Source organism: Dipodomys merriami, unplaced genomic scaffold (assembly GCF_024711535.1).
Source record: "Dipodomys merriami isolate MVZ:Mamm:240054 unplaced genomic scaffold, mDipMer1.0.p SCAF_66, whole genome shotgun sequence".
Lineage (NCBI taxonomy): Eukaryota > Metazoa > Chordata > Mammalia > Rodentia > Heteromyidae > Dipodomys > Dipodomys merriami.
Genome location: NW_027206246.1, coordinates 2,278,937 through 2,297,246, shown reverse-complemented (window position 1 = coordinate 2,297,246; position 18,310 = coordinate 2,278,937).

Here is an 18,310-nt window from a genome sequence, read left to right as displayed (position 1 = left end):
ACCTTATCCTAACCCTAATGCTAACACTAACCCTCTTCCTCACTCTATGCCTAAACCTAACCCTAACCCTCCCCGTAACACTAATCCGAATGCTAACCTTAAACCTCAACCTCAACCTAAACCTCACCCTAACCCTTAACCTCACCCTCAGCCTCACCCTAATCCTAACCCTAACCCTAACCCTCACCCTAACCCTAACCCTAAACCTACCCCTCTGCCTAACCCTCACCCTAATATAACCCTAACAGTAATCCTCACCCTATACCTAACTCTAACCCTAACCCTCACCCAAACCCTAAAGCTAATCCTGACCCTCACCCTGACCTTAAACCTCACCCTAACCGTTACCTCACCAGAACCTTTACCCTCAACCTAACCCAAACACTAACCCTAAACCTAACACTCACACTAACCCTAATCCTAACCCTCAGCCTAACCCTTATCCTAACCCTAAACCTAACACTAACTCTAACCCTCACCCTCACCCTCACCCTAACCCTAACCCTAACCCTCACCCTAACCTAAACCTAACCCTCAGCCTAACCCTCGTCCAAACCCTAACCCTAACCCTAACCCTACCCTCAGCCTAACCCTAACCCAAACCCTAACCCTTACCTTAACCCTAAACTTCACACTAACCTTAACCCTCATCCTAACACTTACCCTCAACCTAACCTTATCCATAACCCTAAACCTAACCCTAACTCTGACCCGAACACTCAACCTCACCCTAACCCTCACCCTCACACTAAACATCACCCTAACCATAACCCTCAAACTAACCCTAACCCTAACCCTCACCCTAAAGCTAACCTCACCATAACCCTAACCCTAACACTAACCATAACCCTCACACTAGCCATAAACCTTACCCTAACACTAAGCGTAACCATAACCTTCACCCCCACCCTCACCCTAATTCTCACCCTTACCCTAACCGTAACCCATACCTCACCAAAAACCTCACCTTCACACTCAACCTCACCCTAACCCTTACCATTACCCTAGCCCTCACCCTAACACTAACCCTTACCCTAACCCTAATTGTAAGCCTCACCCTCACCCTCACCCTAAACTTCAACCTAACCCTAACCCTCATCCTAACACTAACCCTAACCGTCATTCTAACCCTAAACCTTACACTCACCCTAACCCTCACACTAAACCTAACCCAAACACTAACTCTAACCCTATCCCGCAACCTAACCCTCACCCTAAACCCAACCTTAACCCTAATCCTCACCCTGTGCTTAACCTGAACACAAACACTCACCCTAACCCTCACCCTCACCCTAACCCTAATGCTAAACCGAACCCTCACTCTCACCCTAATCCTCACCATAACCCTTACACTCAACCTAACCCAAACCCTCACCCTCAACCAATCCCTCACCCTAACACTTACCCACACAATAACCCTCACCCTAACATTACCCTAAACCAACTTTCACCCTAATCCTCAGCCCAACCCTAACACTCACCCTCACCCTAACCCTCACCCTAACCTTAAGCCTCATCCTCACCCTTAACCTAACCCTAATCCTAAACCTCACACTAATCCTAACCATAACCCTCAGCCTAACCATTATCCTCACCCTAAACCTGACCTTAACCGTGACCCTAACCCTAACTCTCACACTAATCCTAACCCTAACCGTCAGCCTAACCCTTATCCTAACCCTAACCCTAACCCTAACACTAACTCTCACTCTAACTCTAACCCTAACCCTTATCCTAACCCTAACCCTCACCCTCACCATCCCCATCACCCTCAGCCTAACCCTAACTCTAACACTAAACCTAACCCTAACACTCACCCTCACCCTCACCCTAACCCTAACCCTAACCCTAACCCTCACTCTAACCCTAACCCTCAACCTATAACTCACCCTCACCCTAAACCTAACCCTAACCCTAAACCTCATCCTAACCCTCACCCTAACCCTAACCCTAACCCTAACCCTCACTCTAACCCTAACCCTCAACCTATACCTCACCCTCAACCTAAACCTAATCCTAACCCTAAACCTCACCCTAACCCTCACCCTAAACCTAACACTAACGCTAACCCACATCCTCACACTAAACCTCACCCTAACCCTTACCCGCACCATAACCTTAACGCTAACCCTAACCCTAATCCTCACCCTAACCATAATGCTCACCCACAACCTAACCCTCACCCTCAGCCAAACACTCACCCTCAACCTAACACTTTCCCTAACCCTAATCCTAACCCTAAACCTAACCTTCACCCTCACCCTGACCGTCACCTTCAGCCTAACCTTAACCCTAACTTTATTCCTAATCTTAATCCTCACCCTCACCCTAACCCTAAGCATAACCCTCACCCTCACCATCACCCTCACCCTAAGCCTCACCCTCACCCTCAACCTAAACATCACACTAACCCTAAACTTCACCCTAACCCTAACCCTATGACTCAACCTAAACCTAAACTCAGCTTAACCCTCACCATCACCGGAATCCTCACCCTAACCCTAACACTTACATAACTGAAACCCTCACCCTAACCCTCACCCTCATCCTAGACCTCACCCTAAACCTAACCCTAACCCTAATCCTCACCCTCAACCTAAATTTCCCACTCAGCCTTACCCTAAACCTAACCATAATCCTAAACCGAACCCTCAACCCAAAACAAACTCTAACGCTAACCCTAACCCTAACGATAAGCTTCACTCTCACCCTAACCCTAACCCTAAACCTAACCCTAACCATAACACTAAAACTCACCTTAACCCTAATCCTAACCCCAACCCTCAGCCTCACACTGACCCCCACCATCACACTAACCCTCACATTAACACTAACCCTCACCCTAACCCTAACCCTAACCCTCACCCATCACTTTCACACTCACCCTCATCCATACCTAACCGTAACCCTAACCCTAACTTAACGCTCACCCTCACCTTCACCCTAACCCTAACCCTAACCCTAAGCCTCACCCTCACACTCACCCTCACCTCAAAACTCAGCCTCACCCTCACCCTCACACTAACAATCAACCTCACCCTAAACCTAACCCTCACCCTAACTCTTACCCTAACCCTAACACTAACCCTAAACCTCACCCTCATCCTAACCCTCTCCTTAAACCTTATCCTCACACTAACCCTAACCCTAACCCTAACCTTCACACTAACCCTAACCCTCACCCTAACCCTATCCCTACACCTCACTCTAACTGTAACCCTAAAGAGCACCCTAAACCTAACTCTAAAACTAAACCCAATACTCACCCTAACCTTCACCGCCACCCTAACCCTCACCCTCATCCGAACCCTCACCCTCAGCTGAACCCTCATCCTCACCCTAACCCTCACCCTCACCCTAAACATCACCCAAACGCTAACCCTCACCCTAAACCTAACCGTAACCCTAAACCTCACCCTCACCCTAACCCTCATGCTCACCCTATCCCTAACCCTAACCCTAAACATAACCCTCACACTAACCGTAACCCTCACCCTAAACCTAACCCTAACCCTATCCCTAATCTACAACCTCACCCTGACCCTCAACTTCAGCCTAACCCTAACCCTAAACCTATTCCTAATCCTTAAACTCACCCTCACACTCACCCTAAACCTAACCCTAACCCGAACCCTCAACCTCACCCTAACCCTCACCCTCACAATAAACAGCATCCTAACCCTAACTCTCGCCCTAACACTAACCCTAACCCTCACCCTAACCATCATCCTCACCCTAAACATCACCCTAAACCTAACCCTAACCCTCACCCTAAACCTAACCTCAGCTTAACCATCACCCTCACCCTAATCCTCACCCTAACCCTAACCCTTACCTAACTGAAACCCTCAAACTCACCCTCAACCTCAACCTAGACCTCACCCTCATCCTAGCCTTCACCCTCAACCTCCCATTCCCCCTCAGCCTTACCCTAACCCTAAATGCAATCCTAACCCTAACCCTCAACCCTACCCTCAGGCTAACCCTAACCCTAACTCTAATGCTAACCCTATTCCTACCCGTAAACCTAACACTAACTCTCACCTTCACCCTAAACCTCATCCTCACACTAAACATGACCATAAACCTAACCCTCACCCTAAACCTATCCCTAACCCTCACCCTAACCCTAACCCTCACTGTAACCCTAACACTCACACTAAGCCTAACACTAACCCTCAACCTCACCCTCACCCTCACCATACCCTAACACTAACTCTCATCCTAACACTCACCCTCACCCTCACCCTCACCCTACCCCTAACCCACACCCTCACCCTAATGCTCAACCTAACCCTAAACCTAACCCTTACCTAAACACAAATCTGAGCTTCACCCTAACCCTCATCCTCATCCTAGCCCTAACCCTAACACTAACCCTCAACCTAACCCTAACCCTAACCCTCACCCTCACCCTAACCCTAACCCTAAACCTAACCCAGCACTCACCCTAAACCTAAACCTAATGCTAACCCTAAAACTCACACTCACCATAAACCTCATGCTAAATCTTACTGTCACCCTAACCCTAACCGTAACATTCACACTAAACCTAACCCTCACCCTAACCCTAACCATACCCCTCAGCCTAAACCTCACCCTTAACCTAACCCTAACCCAAATCATCACCTATCCTTAACCTTAACCCAAACCCTCACCCCATCCCTCAACCTCACCCTAAAACTCATCCTTATTCTTACCCTCACCCGAACCCTAACCTTCACCCTCAACATAACCCACACCCTAACACTTACCCACACCCTAACACTCACCCTAACCCGAACCATAAACCTAACCTTCACCCGAACACTCACCCTCACCCTAACCCTAACCCTAACCCTAACGATAACCCTAACCCTCACCCTCACCCTAACCCTCACCCTATCCTTATCCTCACACTAACCATAACCCTAACCCTAACCCTCACCCTAACCCTATCCCGACACCTCACGCTAACTCTCACCCTAAACCTAACCCTAACCCTAAACCTCACCCTAACCCTAACCCTCACCCTATACCTCACCCTCACCCTAACCCTAACCCTCACCCTATACCTCACCCTCACCCTAACCCTAAACCTAATCCTAAACCTCACCCTAACCCTAATACTAACCCTAACCCACATCCTCACACTAAAACTCACCCTAACCCTTACCCTCAGCATAACCTTATCCCTAACCCTAACCCTAATCCTCACACTAACCATAACAATCGCCCACAACCTAACCGTCACTCTCACCCAAACACTCACACTCACCCTAACACTCTCCCTAACCCTAATCCTAACCCTAAACCTAACCTTCACCCTCAACTTTACCCTCAACTTCAGCCTAACCCTAACCCTAAACTTATGTCTAATCCTAACCCTCACCCTCATCCTCACCCTAAACCTAAAACTAACCCTCACTCTCACCCTCACCCTCACCATAAGCCTCACCCTCTCCCTCACCCTAAACATCACACTAACCATAACCGTCACCCTAACCCTAACCCTAACCCTCAACCTAAACCTAAATTCAGCTTAACCCTCACCATCAAAGTAATCCTCACCCTAACCCTAACCCTTACATAAATGAAACCCTCACCCTAACTCTCACACTAACCCTCACTCTCATCCTAGCCCTCACCCTAAACCTAACCCTATCCCTAACCTTCAACCTCAACCTCCCCTTCCCCCTCACGCTTACCCTAAACCTAAACCCAATCCTAAACCTAAACCTCAACCCCACCCTCACTCTAACCCTAACCCTAACCCTAACGCTAAGCTTCACCCTCACCCTAACCCAAAACCTAACCCAAAAATAACCCTAACCCTAAACCTAAACCTAACTCTAACCCTAACCCTAAAACTCACCCCAACCCTAATCCTAACATTAAATCTCATCCTCACCCTGACCCTCATCATCACACTAAACCTCACACTAACACTAACCCTCACCCTAACCCTAACCCTAACCCTCACCCTTCACTTTCACACTTTACCCTCAGCTTAACCCTAACACTAACCCTAATCCTAACCTAACCATCACCCTCACCTTCACCGTAACCCTAACCCTAACCCAAACCCTCACCCTCAACTTCACCCTGACCTTCACCCTAACCTTCACCCTCACCCTCACCTTCACCCTCACACTAATACTCAACCTCATCCTAAACCTCACCCTAACCCTAACCCTCACCCTGACCCTAAGCCTAACCGTAGCTCAAACTCTTACCCTACCCCTTAATCTAACCCTAACCCTCAACCTAAACCTAACCCACACCCTAAGAGTAACCGTCACACTAACCCTAACACTAACCGTCACACTCACCCTCACCCTGACCCTCACCCTCAGCCTGACCCTCACCCTAACCCTAACACCCATCCTAACCCTAACGGTAAACCTAATGTTAAACCTAAACCTCACCCTCACCCTAACACTTACCCTAACCCTTACCCTCACCCTAACCCTAACCCTAAACCTCACCCTCACCCTAACCCTAACCCTCACCCTCACCCTCACCCTAACCCTCATGCTAACCCTAACCCTAACCCTTACCCTCAGCCTAACCCTAAACCTCACCCTCAGCCTAACCCTAAACCTCACCCTCATCCTAACCCTTACTCTAACCATTACCTACACCCTAACCCTCACCCTAAACCTTACCCACACCCTAATACTCACCCTAACAGTAACCCTAAATCTAACCCTCATGTTAATCTGACCCTAACCCTAACGATAACCCTAACCCTAAACCTAACCCTAACCCTCACCGCAACCCTAACCCTATCACTTACACTAACCCTAACCCTAACCCTCAGCCTAACCCTCATACTAAACCTAACCCTAACCATAACCTTCACCCTCACCCTCACCCTAAACTTAAACCTAACCCTAACCCTCACGGTTACCCTAACCCTCACACTAACTCTAACACTAACCCTCACCCTCATCCTCACCCTCAATCTTACCCTAACCCTAACCCTCATCCAAACACTAACCCTAAACCTCAACCTCACCCTAACCCTCAACATAACACTAACCCTCACTCTCATCCTAATCCCTAAACCTAACCATAACCCTTACCTAACCGGAAACCTCACCCTCATCGTCACCCTCAACCTAACATTCACACTCACCCTAGCCCTCACCCCAACACTAACCCTCAGCCTAACCCTAAACATAACTCTCACGTTCACCCACACCCTAACCGTAAACCTAACCCTAACCCTCATCCTAAACTTAACCCTAAACCTAATGCTAACCCTAACCCTAACACTCACACTAACCCTAAACCTAACCCTCAGCCTAAAGCTCATCCTAAACCTAACCCTAACGCTAACACTCACCCTAACCGTAACACTAAACCTAACACTCATCCTAACCCTAACAGTAACCCTATTCCTAATCCTAACCCTCAACCTCAACCTCACACTAACCCTCAGCCTCACCTCAGCTCTCACCCTTACCATAACCCTAACCCTAAACCTAACACTCACCATTAGCATCACCCTAACCTAACCCTTACCCTCACACTAACCCTAAACCGGAATCTAGCCCTCACACTAACCCTAACCGTCAGCCACACCGTAACCCGAATCCTCACCCGAACCCTCAACCTAACCCTAAACCTTACCCTCACCCTAAACCTAACCCTAACCATAAACCTCACACTAAACCTAAACCTCATCCTAAAAGTAACCCTACCCCTCAGACTAACCCTCACCCTAACAGTAACACTAACCCTAACCCTCACCCTATCCCTAACCTTAACTCTAACCCTCACACTAAGCCTCACGCTCACCCTTACACTAATGCTAACAATAGCCCTCACACTCACCCTAACCCTCACCCTAACCCTTACCCTCACCCTCACCCTCAACTTAACCCTAATGCTAACCCTAATCCTAACCATCACCGTCACCCTAATTCTAACCGTAAACCTAACCCTAACACTCACCCTGTCTCACCCTAACCCTCACCCTAACCCTAATCCTCATCCTCACACTAAACCTCGCCATAACCCTTCACCTCAACATAACCCTTACAGTAACCCTAACCCTAATCCTCACCCTAACCCTAACCCTCAACCAAACCCTAAGCCTCACCCTAACCGAACCCTCACCCTCACCCTAACACTCACTGTAACCCTAAACCTAACCCTAATCCTAACCCTAATCCTCATCCTCAAACTCACCTAAGTCTAACCCTAACTCTAACCATCACCCTCACCCTCACATTAACCCTCACCCTCAGCCTAACCCTCATCCCAACCCTAACCCTGAACCTCACCCTATCCCTCACACTAACCCTAACCCTAATCCTAACCCTCAACCTAACAGTAACCCTACCCCTAACCCTCACCCTCACACTCACCCTAAACCTAAGGCTAGCACTCAACCTAACCATAATCTTCACCCACACCCTAACCTCAACCTTTACTCGAACCCTCACACTAACCCGAACCCTAACCCTAATCCTCACACTAACCCTAACCCTAACCCTTACCCTAACCCTAATACTAAACTTCAGCCTAACCCTCATCCTAACTCTAACCCTCATCCTAACCCTAACCCTAACTGTACCCCGAACCCTCACCCTAAACCTAACCCTAACCCGAACCCGAACCTGAAGCCTCACACTAAGCCTAACCCTAACCCTAACCCTAATCCTATACCTAACCCTCACCCACACCCTCAGCCTAACTCTCACCCTAACCCTAAACCTAATCCTCACACTCCCACTCACACTAACCCAAACACTCACACTCACACTAATGCTCACCCTCAATCTAACCCTAACCCTAACACTAACCCTCACCCTCACCCTAACCCTCAACCTAATCCTCACCCTCACCCTCACCCAAACTCTAACCTTCAACCTAAACCTCACCCTCACCCTAATCCTCACCATAACCCTATCCCTTACCTAAAAGAAACCCTCACCCTAACCCTCAAACTAACCCTCACGTTCTCCCTAGCCCTCACCCTAATCCTAACCCTAACCCTAACCCTCACCCTCACCCTAAACCTCACCCTAACCCTTACCCTCAAACTAATCCTAAAACTAACATTAACCATAACCCTCACCCTCACCCTAACCCTCACCCTAACCCTTACTCACACCCTAACCCTCACCCTAACCCTAACCCTAAACCTAACCCTCACCCTAACCTTCACCCTAATCCTAACCATAAACCTAACCCTATCCCTCACCCTAACCCTCACCATAACCCTAAACCTAACCCTCACCCTAAACTTTACCCTCACCCTAACCGTAACCCTAACCCTAAACCTAACCCTCACACTAACCTTAACCCTAACACTCAGCCTATCCCTTATCCTAAACCTAAACCTAAACCTAAACCTCATCTTAACCATAAATCTAACCCTAACGCTCACACTAACCCTAAAACTATCCCTCAGAATAATGCTCATCCTAACCCTAACAGTAACGCTAACCCTCACCCTAACTGTAACACTAACCCTAACACTCCCCCTAACCCTAACCCTCACCCTCACCCTAATCCTATCCCTAATCCTAACCCTAATCCTAACCATCACCCTCACCCTAATTCTAACCGTAAACCTAACCCTAACACTCACCCTGACCCCCACCCTCACCCTAACACTATCCCTAACCCTCACCCTAAACGTAACCCTCACCCCATACCTCACCCTCAACCTAACCCTAAACCCAACCCTAAACCTCAACCTAACTCTCACCCTAAGCCTCACCCTAACCCTAACCCTCATCCTCACACTAAACCTCACCATAACCCTTCACTTCAACATAACCCTTACAGTAACCCTAACCATAACTTCACCCTAACCCTAACCCTCACCCAAACCCTAAGCCTCACCCTCACAGAACCCTCACCCTCACCCTAACACTCACCCTAAACCTAAACCTAACCCCAATCCTAACCTTAAGCCTCATCCTCAAACTCACCTAACCCTAACCCTAACCCTAACGCTAACCCTCAACCTAAATGTAACACTAAACCTAACACTCCTCCTAACCCTAACCTTAACCCTATTCCTAATCCTAACCCTCAACCTCAACCTCACACTAACCCTCAGCTTCACCTCAGCTCTCACCCTCACCATAACCCTAACCCTAACCCTCAAACTCACCATAACCCTAACCCTAACCCTAAAGCTCAACATTAGAATCACCCTAACCCTAACCCTTACCCTCACCCTAACCCTTAACCGGAATCTAGCCCTCACACTAACCCTAACCGTCCCCCACACCCTAACCCGAATCCTCACCCGAACCCTCACCCTAACCCTAACCCTGACCCTAAACCTTACCCTCACCCTAACCCTAACCTTAACCGTAAAGCTCATAGTAATCCTAAACCTCATTCTAACAATAACCCTACAACTCAACCTAACCCTCACCCTAAATCTAACCCTAACCCTAGTCCTCACCCTATCCCTAACCTTAACTCTAAACCTCACACTAAGCCTCACCCTCACCCGTACCCTAATGATAACCCTAACCCTCACCCTCACCCTAACCCTCACCTTAACCCTTACCCTCACCCTAAACTTAACCCTCACCCTCATCCTAACCCTCACACTAACCCTTACCCACACCCTAACCCTCACCCTAACCCTAACCCTAACCCTCACCCTAACCTTCACCCTAATCCTCACCATAAACCTAACCCTAACCCTCACCCTAACCCTCACCATAAGCCTAACCCTAACCCTCACCCTAAACTTTACCCTCACCCTAACCCTAACCCTAACCCTAAACCTAACCCTCACACTAACCTTAACCCTAACCCTCAGCCTATCCCTTATCCTAACCCTAAACCTAACCCTAAACCACATCTTAACCCTAAAACTAACCCTAACGCTTACACTAAACCTAAAACTAACCCTCAGCCTAATGCTCATGCTAACCCTCACCCTAAGCCTAACACTATCACTAAGCCTCAACCTCACCCTCACCCTCACCCTAAGACTAACCCTAACCCTAACCATAACCCTAATCCTAAACTTAACGTTTACCCTCAGCCTCACCATAACCCTAAACCTAACCCGAACCCTCAACCTCACCCTCACCCTAACACTAACCCTAACCCTAACCGTAACCCTCATCCTAATCCTAAACCTTACCCTATCGCTAACCCTAACTCTAATGCTAATCCTAACCCTAACCTGAACCCGAACCCTAGCCTTAACACTTATCCTAACTCTAAAACTAAACTTATCCCTAACCCTCACACTAACCCTAACCATCACACTAACCTTTACATTAACACTCACACTACCCCTCACCCTAATCCTAACCCTAATCCTAACCCTTAACCTAAACCAAACCCTAACCCTCACCCTCACCCTAACCCTCACCCACACACTAACCCTCACCCTCACCCGAAACCTAACACTCACCCTAAACCTCACCCTCACCCTAAACATCATCCTAACCTTAACCCTCACCCTAACTCTAACACTAACCTCCACCTTAACCCTAAACCTCACATTAACCCTCACCCTCAAGCTAATCAACACCCTAACAATAAACCTAAAGCTTCCCTAACCAAAACCCTCATCCTCACCCTCACCATAATCTTAAGCCTCACACTAGCACTCACCCTAACCCTAAACCTAAACCTAAACCGAGCCCTCACCCTCAACCTCACCAGAGCCTAACCCTAACCCTAACCCTAATCCTAACCCTAACCCTCACCCTCACCCTAACCCTAACAATAAACTTAACTCTAACCCTCAGCCTCACTTTCACCCTAAACCTAACCCTAACCCTAATAATTACCCTAAATCTAACCCTAACCCTAATCATAACCCTAACTCTCACCCTCACCCTAACCCTAACCCTAAAACTCACCATAATCCTAATTCTAATCCTAACACTCACCCTCACCTTCACCCTCACCCTAACCGTGACCCTCACCCTAACCCTCACACTAACCCTAACCCTCACCCTAACAATAACCCTAACCCTCACCCTCACTGTCACCCTCACTCTCAGCCTATCCCTAAAACTAACCCTAATCCTAAACCTAACCCTCACCCTGACCCTAACCCTAACACTCACCATCACACTAACCCTCAACCTAAACTTAAACCTCACCCTAATCCTAACCTAACCCTAACCCTAACCCTCACCCTCACCCTAAACATCACCCTAACATTTATCCTCAAAATTACCCTAAACCTAATCCTAACCCTAACCCTCACACTAACCCTCAACCTCACCCTAAACTTAACCTACCCCTCAAACTAACCCTCACCCTAAACCTAAACCTAACCCTCACCGTAACCCTAACCCTAACCCTCACATTCACCCTAACCCTCACCTTCACCCTAAGCCTCACTCTAACCCGAACCCTAACCGTAACCCTAACCCACAACCTAACCCTCACCCTCACAGGAACCCTCACTCGAACAGTCACCCTCGCCCTAACCCTCACCCTCACTCTCACCATCAGCCTAAAACTCACTCTAGCCCTAACTCTCAACAACACCCTACCCCTCAACCTCACCCGAACCCTCACCTTAAACATCACCCTAACCCTTAACCTCACCCTAACCCTAAACTTAACCCTCAGCCAAAACTTAACCTACCCCTCAAACTAACCCTCACCCTAACCCTAATCCTAACCCTAACAGTAAACCTAACCCTCACACTAACCCTAACACTACCCTTCAGCCTAAATCTAACCCTAAACCTAACCATAAGCCTAATCCTCACCCTATCCCTAACCCTAACCGGAAACCTCACCCTAACCTTACCCTCATCCTAACCCTAATGCTAAAACTAACCTTAACCTTAACCCTAAACCTCAACCTCAACCTAACCCTCATCATAAGCCTTACCCTTACCCTAAGCCTAACTCTAACCCTCACCCTAATCCTAACCCTAAACCTAAGCCTAAACTTCACCCTCACCTTAACCTTCACCCTAACCCTTACCCTCACCTTAGTGCTATCCCTAACACTAACCCTCACCGTAACCCTCACCATCACCCTAACACTCACCCTAAACCTAAACCTCACACACACCCTAACCCTAACCCTCATGCATACCCTCTCCGTCACCATAATCCTCACCCTCACCCTAAATATAACCCTAACCCTAACACTAACCCTAACCCTAACCCTCACCCTAACCCTCAACCTCACCCTAATCTTCACCCTAACACTAACACTAAACCTTACCTAACCAAAACCCTCTTCCTCACACTCACCCTAACCCTCACCCTCACCCTAGCCCTGATCATAACCCTAAACTTAACCCTAACGCTCACCCTCACCCTCACCCTCACCCTCATCCTCAGCCAAACACTAACCCTTAACCTAAACCTACCCTCACCCTAACCCTCACTCTCACCCTCACCGTAACTCTAACCCTAACCCTAAGTCTCACCCTCACCCTCACCCTAACCCTAAACCTATACCTAACCCTCACCCTAAACCTAACCCTCAACCGAACCCTAACCCTAACCATCACCCTCACTCTAACCTTAACCCTAAACTAACCCTCACCCTAACCCTTATCCTAAACCTAACACTAAACTTAACCCTCACCCTGTACCTAAAGCTCACCCTATCCCTTACCTTCACCATATCCCTAACCCTAACCCTAACCCTAATCCTCACACTAAACAGAACCGTAACCCTAAACCTAACCCTCACCCTAACGCTCACCCTAACCCTAACACTCACACTCACACTAACACTCACCTCACCCTAAACCTAACACTCAGCCACACCCTAAACTTCACAATCACCTGAACCCTCACCTGAACCCTAACCCTCACCCTTACCCTAAACGTAACCCTAACCCTAACCCTAACCCTCAACCTCACCCTCACTCTCACCCTCACCGTAACAATAACCCTAACCCTAACTGTCACCCTCACCCTATCTGTAACACTCACCCTAACCCTAACCCTCATCCAAACCCTAACCCTAACCCTCACCCTCACCCTAATCCTAACCCTAAACCTAAACCTAACCCTCACCCTAAACCTTATCCTAACCCTAACCCTCACCCTCACCCTAAAGCTCACCCTAACCCTTAACTTCACCATATCCCAACCCCTAACCTTAACCCTAATCCTCACACTAACCCAAACCGTAACCCTAAGCCTAACCCTCACCCTAACGCTCGCCGAAACCCTAAGCTTCACCCTCACCCTAACCCTCACCATCACCCTAATCCTCACCCTAACCCTCACCCTAACCCCAATCCTCAACCACACCCTAACCCTCACCCTCACCTGAACCCTCACCCTCACCCTAATCCTCCCCCTTACCTTAACCCTAACCCTTTTCCTAAACCTATCCCTCACCCTCTTCCTCACACTAACACTAACCCTAACACTAACTCTCAACCTCACCCTAACCCTCACCATAAACCTAACCCTAACCCTCAACCTCAACCTCAAATTCACCCCATCCCTAACCCTAACCCTCACCCTAACTCTTATATTCACCCTAATGCTAAGCCTAACCCTAAACCTCCCCTCACCCTAACCCTCACCATCGCCCTAAGCCTAACCCTCACCCACAACCTAACTCTAATCCTCACCCTCACCCTGAACATCACCCTAATCCTAACCCTCACCCTAAACCTAAACTAATCCTCACCCTAAACATAACCCTCACCCTCACCCTCACCCTAAGCCTAACCCTAAACCTAACCCTAATCCTAAACCTAACCCTCACCCTCTCACCCTAAGCCTAACCCTAACCCTAATCCTAAACCTAACCCTCACCCTCCCGCTGAACTTAACCCTAAACCTAACCTTCACCCTCACCCTCAGCCTAACACTAACCCTAAAAATAACCCTCACCCTAAACCTCACCGTAACCCTAACCCTAAACCTCACCCCAACCCTAACGCTAACCCTAAACCTCACCCTCACCCTAACCCTCACCCTAACCCTTATTGTCATACTAACCCTAACCTTAACCGTCACCCTCAACCTCAACCTAACCCTAAGCCAAACCCTACCCCTTACCATAAACCTCACCCTAACTCTAAACCTCTCCCACACCCAAAACCTCACCCTAACCTCAACCCTAAACCTCACCCTCGACTTCACCCTCACCCTTAACATCACCCTAACCCTAACCCTCACCGTAACTCTAACCCTAAAACTCCCTAACACTAACCCTCACAGTAACCCTCACCCTCAACATAATCCTCACACTAACAAAAACCCTAACCCTTACTTAAGTGAAAACCTCACCCTCACCCTCACCCCCACTCTAAACCTCACCCTCACACTAGCACTCACCCTAACCGTAAACCTAACCCTCACCCTCACCCTCACCCTCACCCTCATCCTCAGTCTTACCATAACCCTAAATCTAATCCTAACACTAACCTTCACCCTCACCCTCACCCTTACCCTAACCCAAACCCTAATGCTAACACTCACCCTCACTCTAAACCTCATCCTAACCCTAACACTGACCCTATCCCTCACACTCACCCTCACCCTAACCCTAAACCTAACCCTAACCCTCAACCTAACCCTAACCCTCCCCCTCACACTCACCATCAGCCTAAACCTCACCCTATACCTAACCCTAACTCACAACCTATAACCCTCACCATCACCCGACCCCGAACCCTCACCTGAACCTTCACCCTAAACCTAACCCTCACTCTAAACCTAACCCTAACCCTAACCCATACCCAACTGAAACCCTCACCCTCACCCTCACACTCACTGTAACCCTCACCCTCACCTTAGACCTCACTCTAAAACTAAACCTCACCCTAAACCTAAATCTAACCCTCACCCTAACCCTAAGCCAAACCCTAACCCTCACCCTAAACCTCACCCTAACCCTAATCCTAACCGTCACCCTAACACTAACCATAACCCTCATCCTCACCCTCACCCTAATCCTAACCCTCACCCTATGCTAACCCTAATCCTAACCCTAACCCTCATCCTCACAGTCACCCTCAACCTAACCCTCACCCTTAAACTCACCTTCCCCCTAACCCTCAAACTAACCCTATCCTAATCCCAACCCTCACCCTCACTCTCAACCTAACCCTGAACCTAACCCTAATCCTAACCCTAACCCTCACCCTCACCCTAATCATAACCCTCACCGTCACCCTCACCCTCAGCATCACCTTAACCCTCATCCTCAACCTCACCCTCTCCCTACCATTCACCTTCACCCTAAACATCTCCCTAAACCTAACCCTCACCCTAAGCCTAACCTTACCCTAAACCTAACCCTTACCCTCACCCTAACCTTTATCTTCAGACTAACCCTTACTCTAAACCTAACCCTAACACTCACATTAACCCAAACCCTCTCCCTAAACCTCCCCTAAACCCTAAACCTAACCCTAAATCTCACCATAACCCTAAACCTAATACTCACACTCACCCTAACCCTCATCATCACTCTAAGCCTCACCCTAAACCTAACACGAACCCACACCCTAACCCTCACCCTCAATCGAACCCTCACCCTCACTTGAACCCTCACCCTCACCCTAACCCTCAGCCTCAGCCTAAACCTCACCCTCACCCTAACCCTCAACCTAACCCTCACCCTAACCCTAGTCCTCACCTTAAACCTCACCATAACCCTAACACTTACCCTAACCCTTACCCTACTCCTCACCCAAACCCTAACCCTAACCCTAAACCTCACTCTAAACCTAACCCTAACCCTAACCCTCACCCTAACCCTAACTTTAACCCTCACCCTAAACCTAAACCTTAACCTAACGCTAATCCTAACCCTAACCCTCACCCTTAACCTAACCCTTACCCTAACCCTAAACCGAACCCTTACCATAACCCTCACATTTAACCTAATCCTCACCCTAACAATAACCCTAACTCTTACCTAACCGAAATCCTCACCTTCACCCTCATTCTCACCCTAACGCTCACCCTCACCCTAGACCTCACCTTATCCCTAACCCTAACCCTAACCCTAAACTTCACCCTCACCCTCACTGTCAACCTCAGCCTTACCATAAGCCTAAACAAAATCGTAACCCTTAACCTCACCCTCACCCTCACACTCACCCTAAAACTCACCCTCAACCTAGCCCTCACCCGAAACCTAAACCTCACACTAACCCTAACACTAAGCCTCACTCATAAACTAACCATAACTCTAACTCTAACAATAACCCTAATCCTAAACCTAATCCTAACCCTAACCCTCACCCTAACCCTAACCCTAACCCTAACCCTAACCCTAACCCTAACCCTTACCCTAACCCTAACCCTAACCCTAACACTAACCCTAACTCTAACAATAACCCTAATCCTACCCCTAATCCTAACCCTAACCCTCACCCTAACCCTAACCCTAACACTAAAACTCACCCTAAACATAATCCTTACCCTAACCCTCACCCTCACTGTCACAGTCAGCCTAAACCTGACCCTCAAATTCACCCTCACCCTAACGCTCACACTAACCCTAACCCTCACCCAAACCCTAACCCTAACCCTCACACTCACCCTCACACTCAGCCAAACCCTTAACTAAACCCTAACCCTAACCCTAAACCTCACACTCACCCTAACCCTAACACTAACAATAAAGCTCAAAATCACCCTCACCCTCACACTTACAGTAACCCAAACCCTAAACCTAATCCTAACACTGACCTTCACAATAACCCTAAACCTAACCATATAATTCACCCTAGCCCTAACCATAACCCTCACCCTAACACTAAACCTAAACCTCACCCTAACCCTCACCCTAACCCTAACTCTACCCCTCACCCTAACCCTCATCCTCACACTAACCCTAACCCTATACCTAACCCTAACCCTCACACTAACCCTAACCCTCACCCTAACACTAACCCTATCCCTAATCCTCACCCTCACCCTAACACTCACCATCACCCTAAAACTCACCCGACCCCTAACCCTTACCCACACACTAAACCTCACCCGCACCCGAACCCAAAACCTCACCCTCAACCTAAACATCACCATAAACCTAAGCCTCACCCTAACGCCAACCCTAACCCTCACCGTACCTCTAACCCTCACCCTCAATCTAACCCTCATCCTCACACTAATCCTCACCTAACCCTATCCCTTGCCTAACCGAAACCCTCAACCAAAACCTCACCATCACCCTCACACTAATCCTAACTTTAATTCTAACCCTAACCATGACCCTCACCCTAACCATCAATGTAACCCTTACCGTTACCCTAACACAAACCCTCACCCTCACCCTAACCCTCAACCTAACCCTTATCCTCACACTAACACTAACCCTATACATAGCCCTAACCCTCACACTAACCCTAACCATCACACTAAGCCT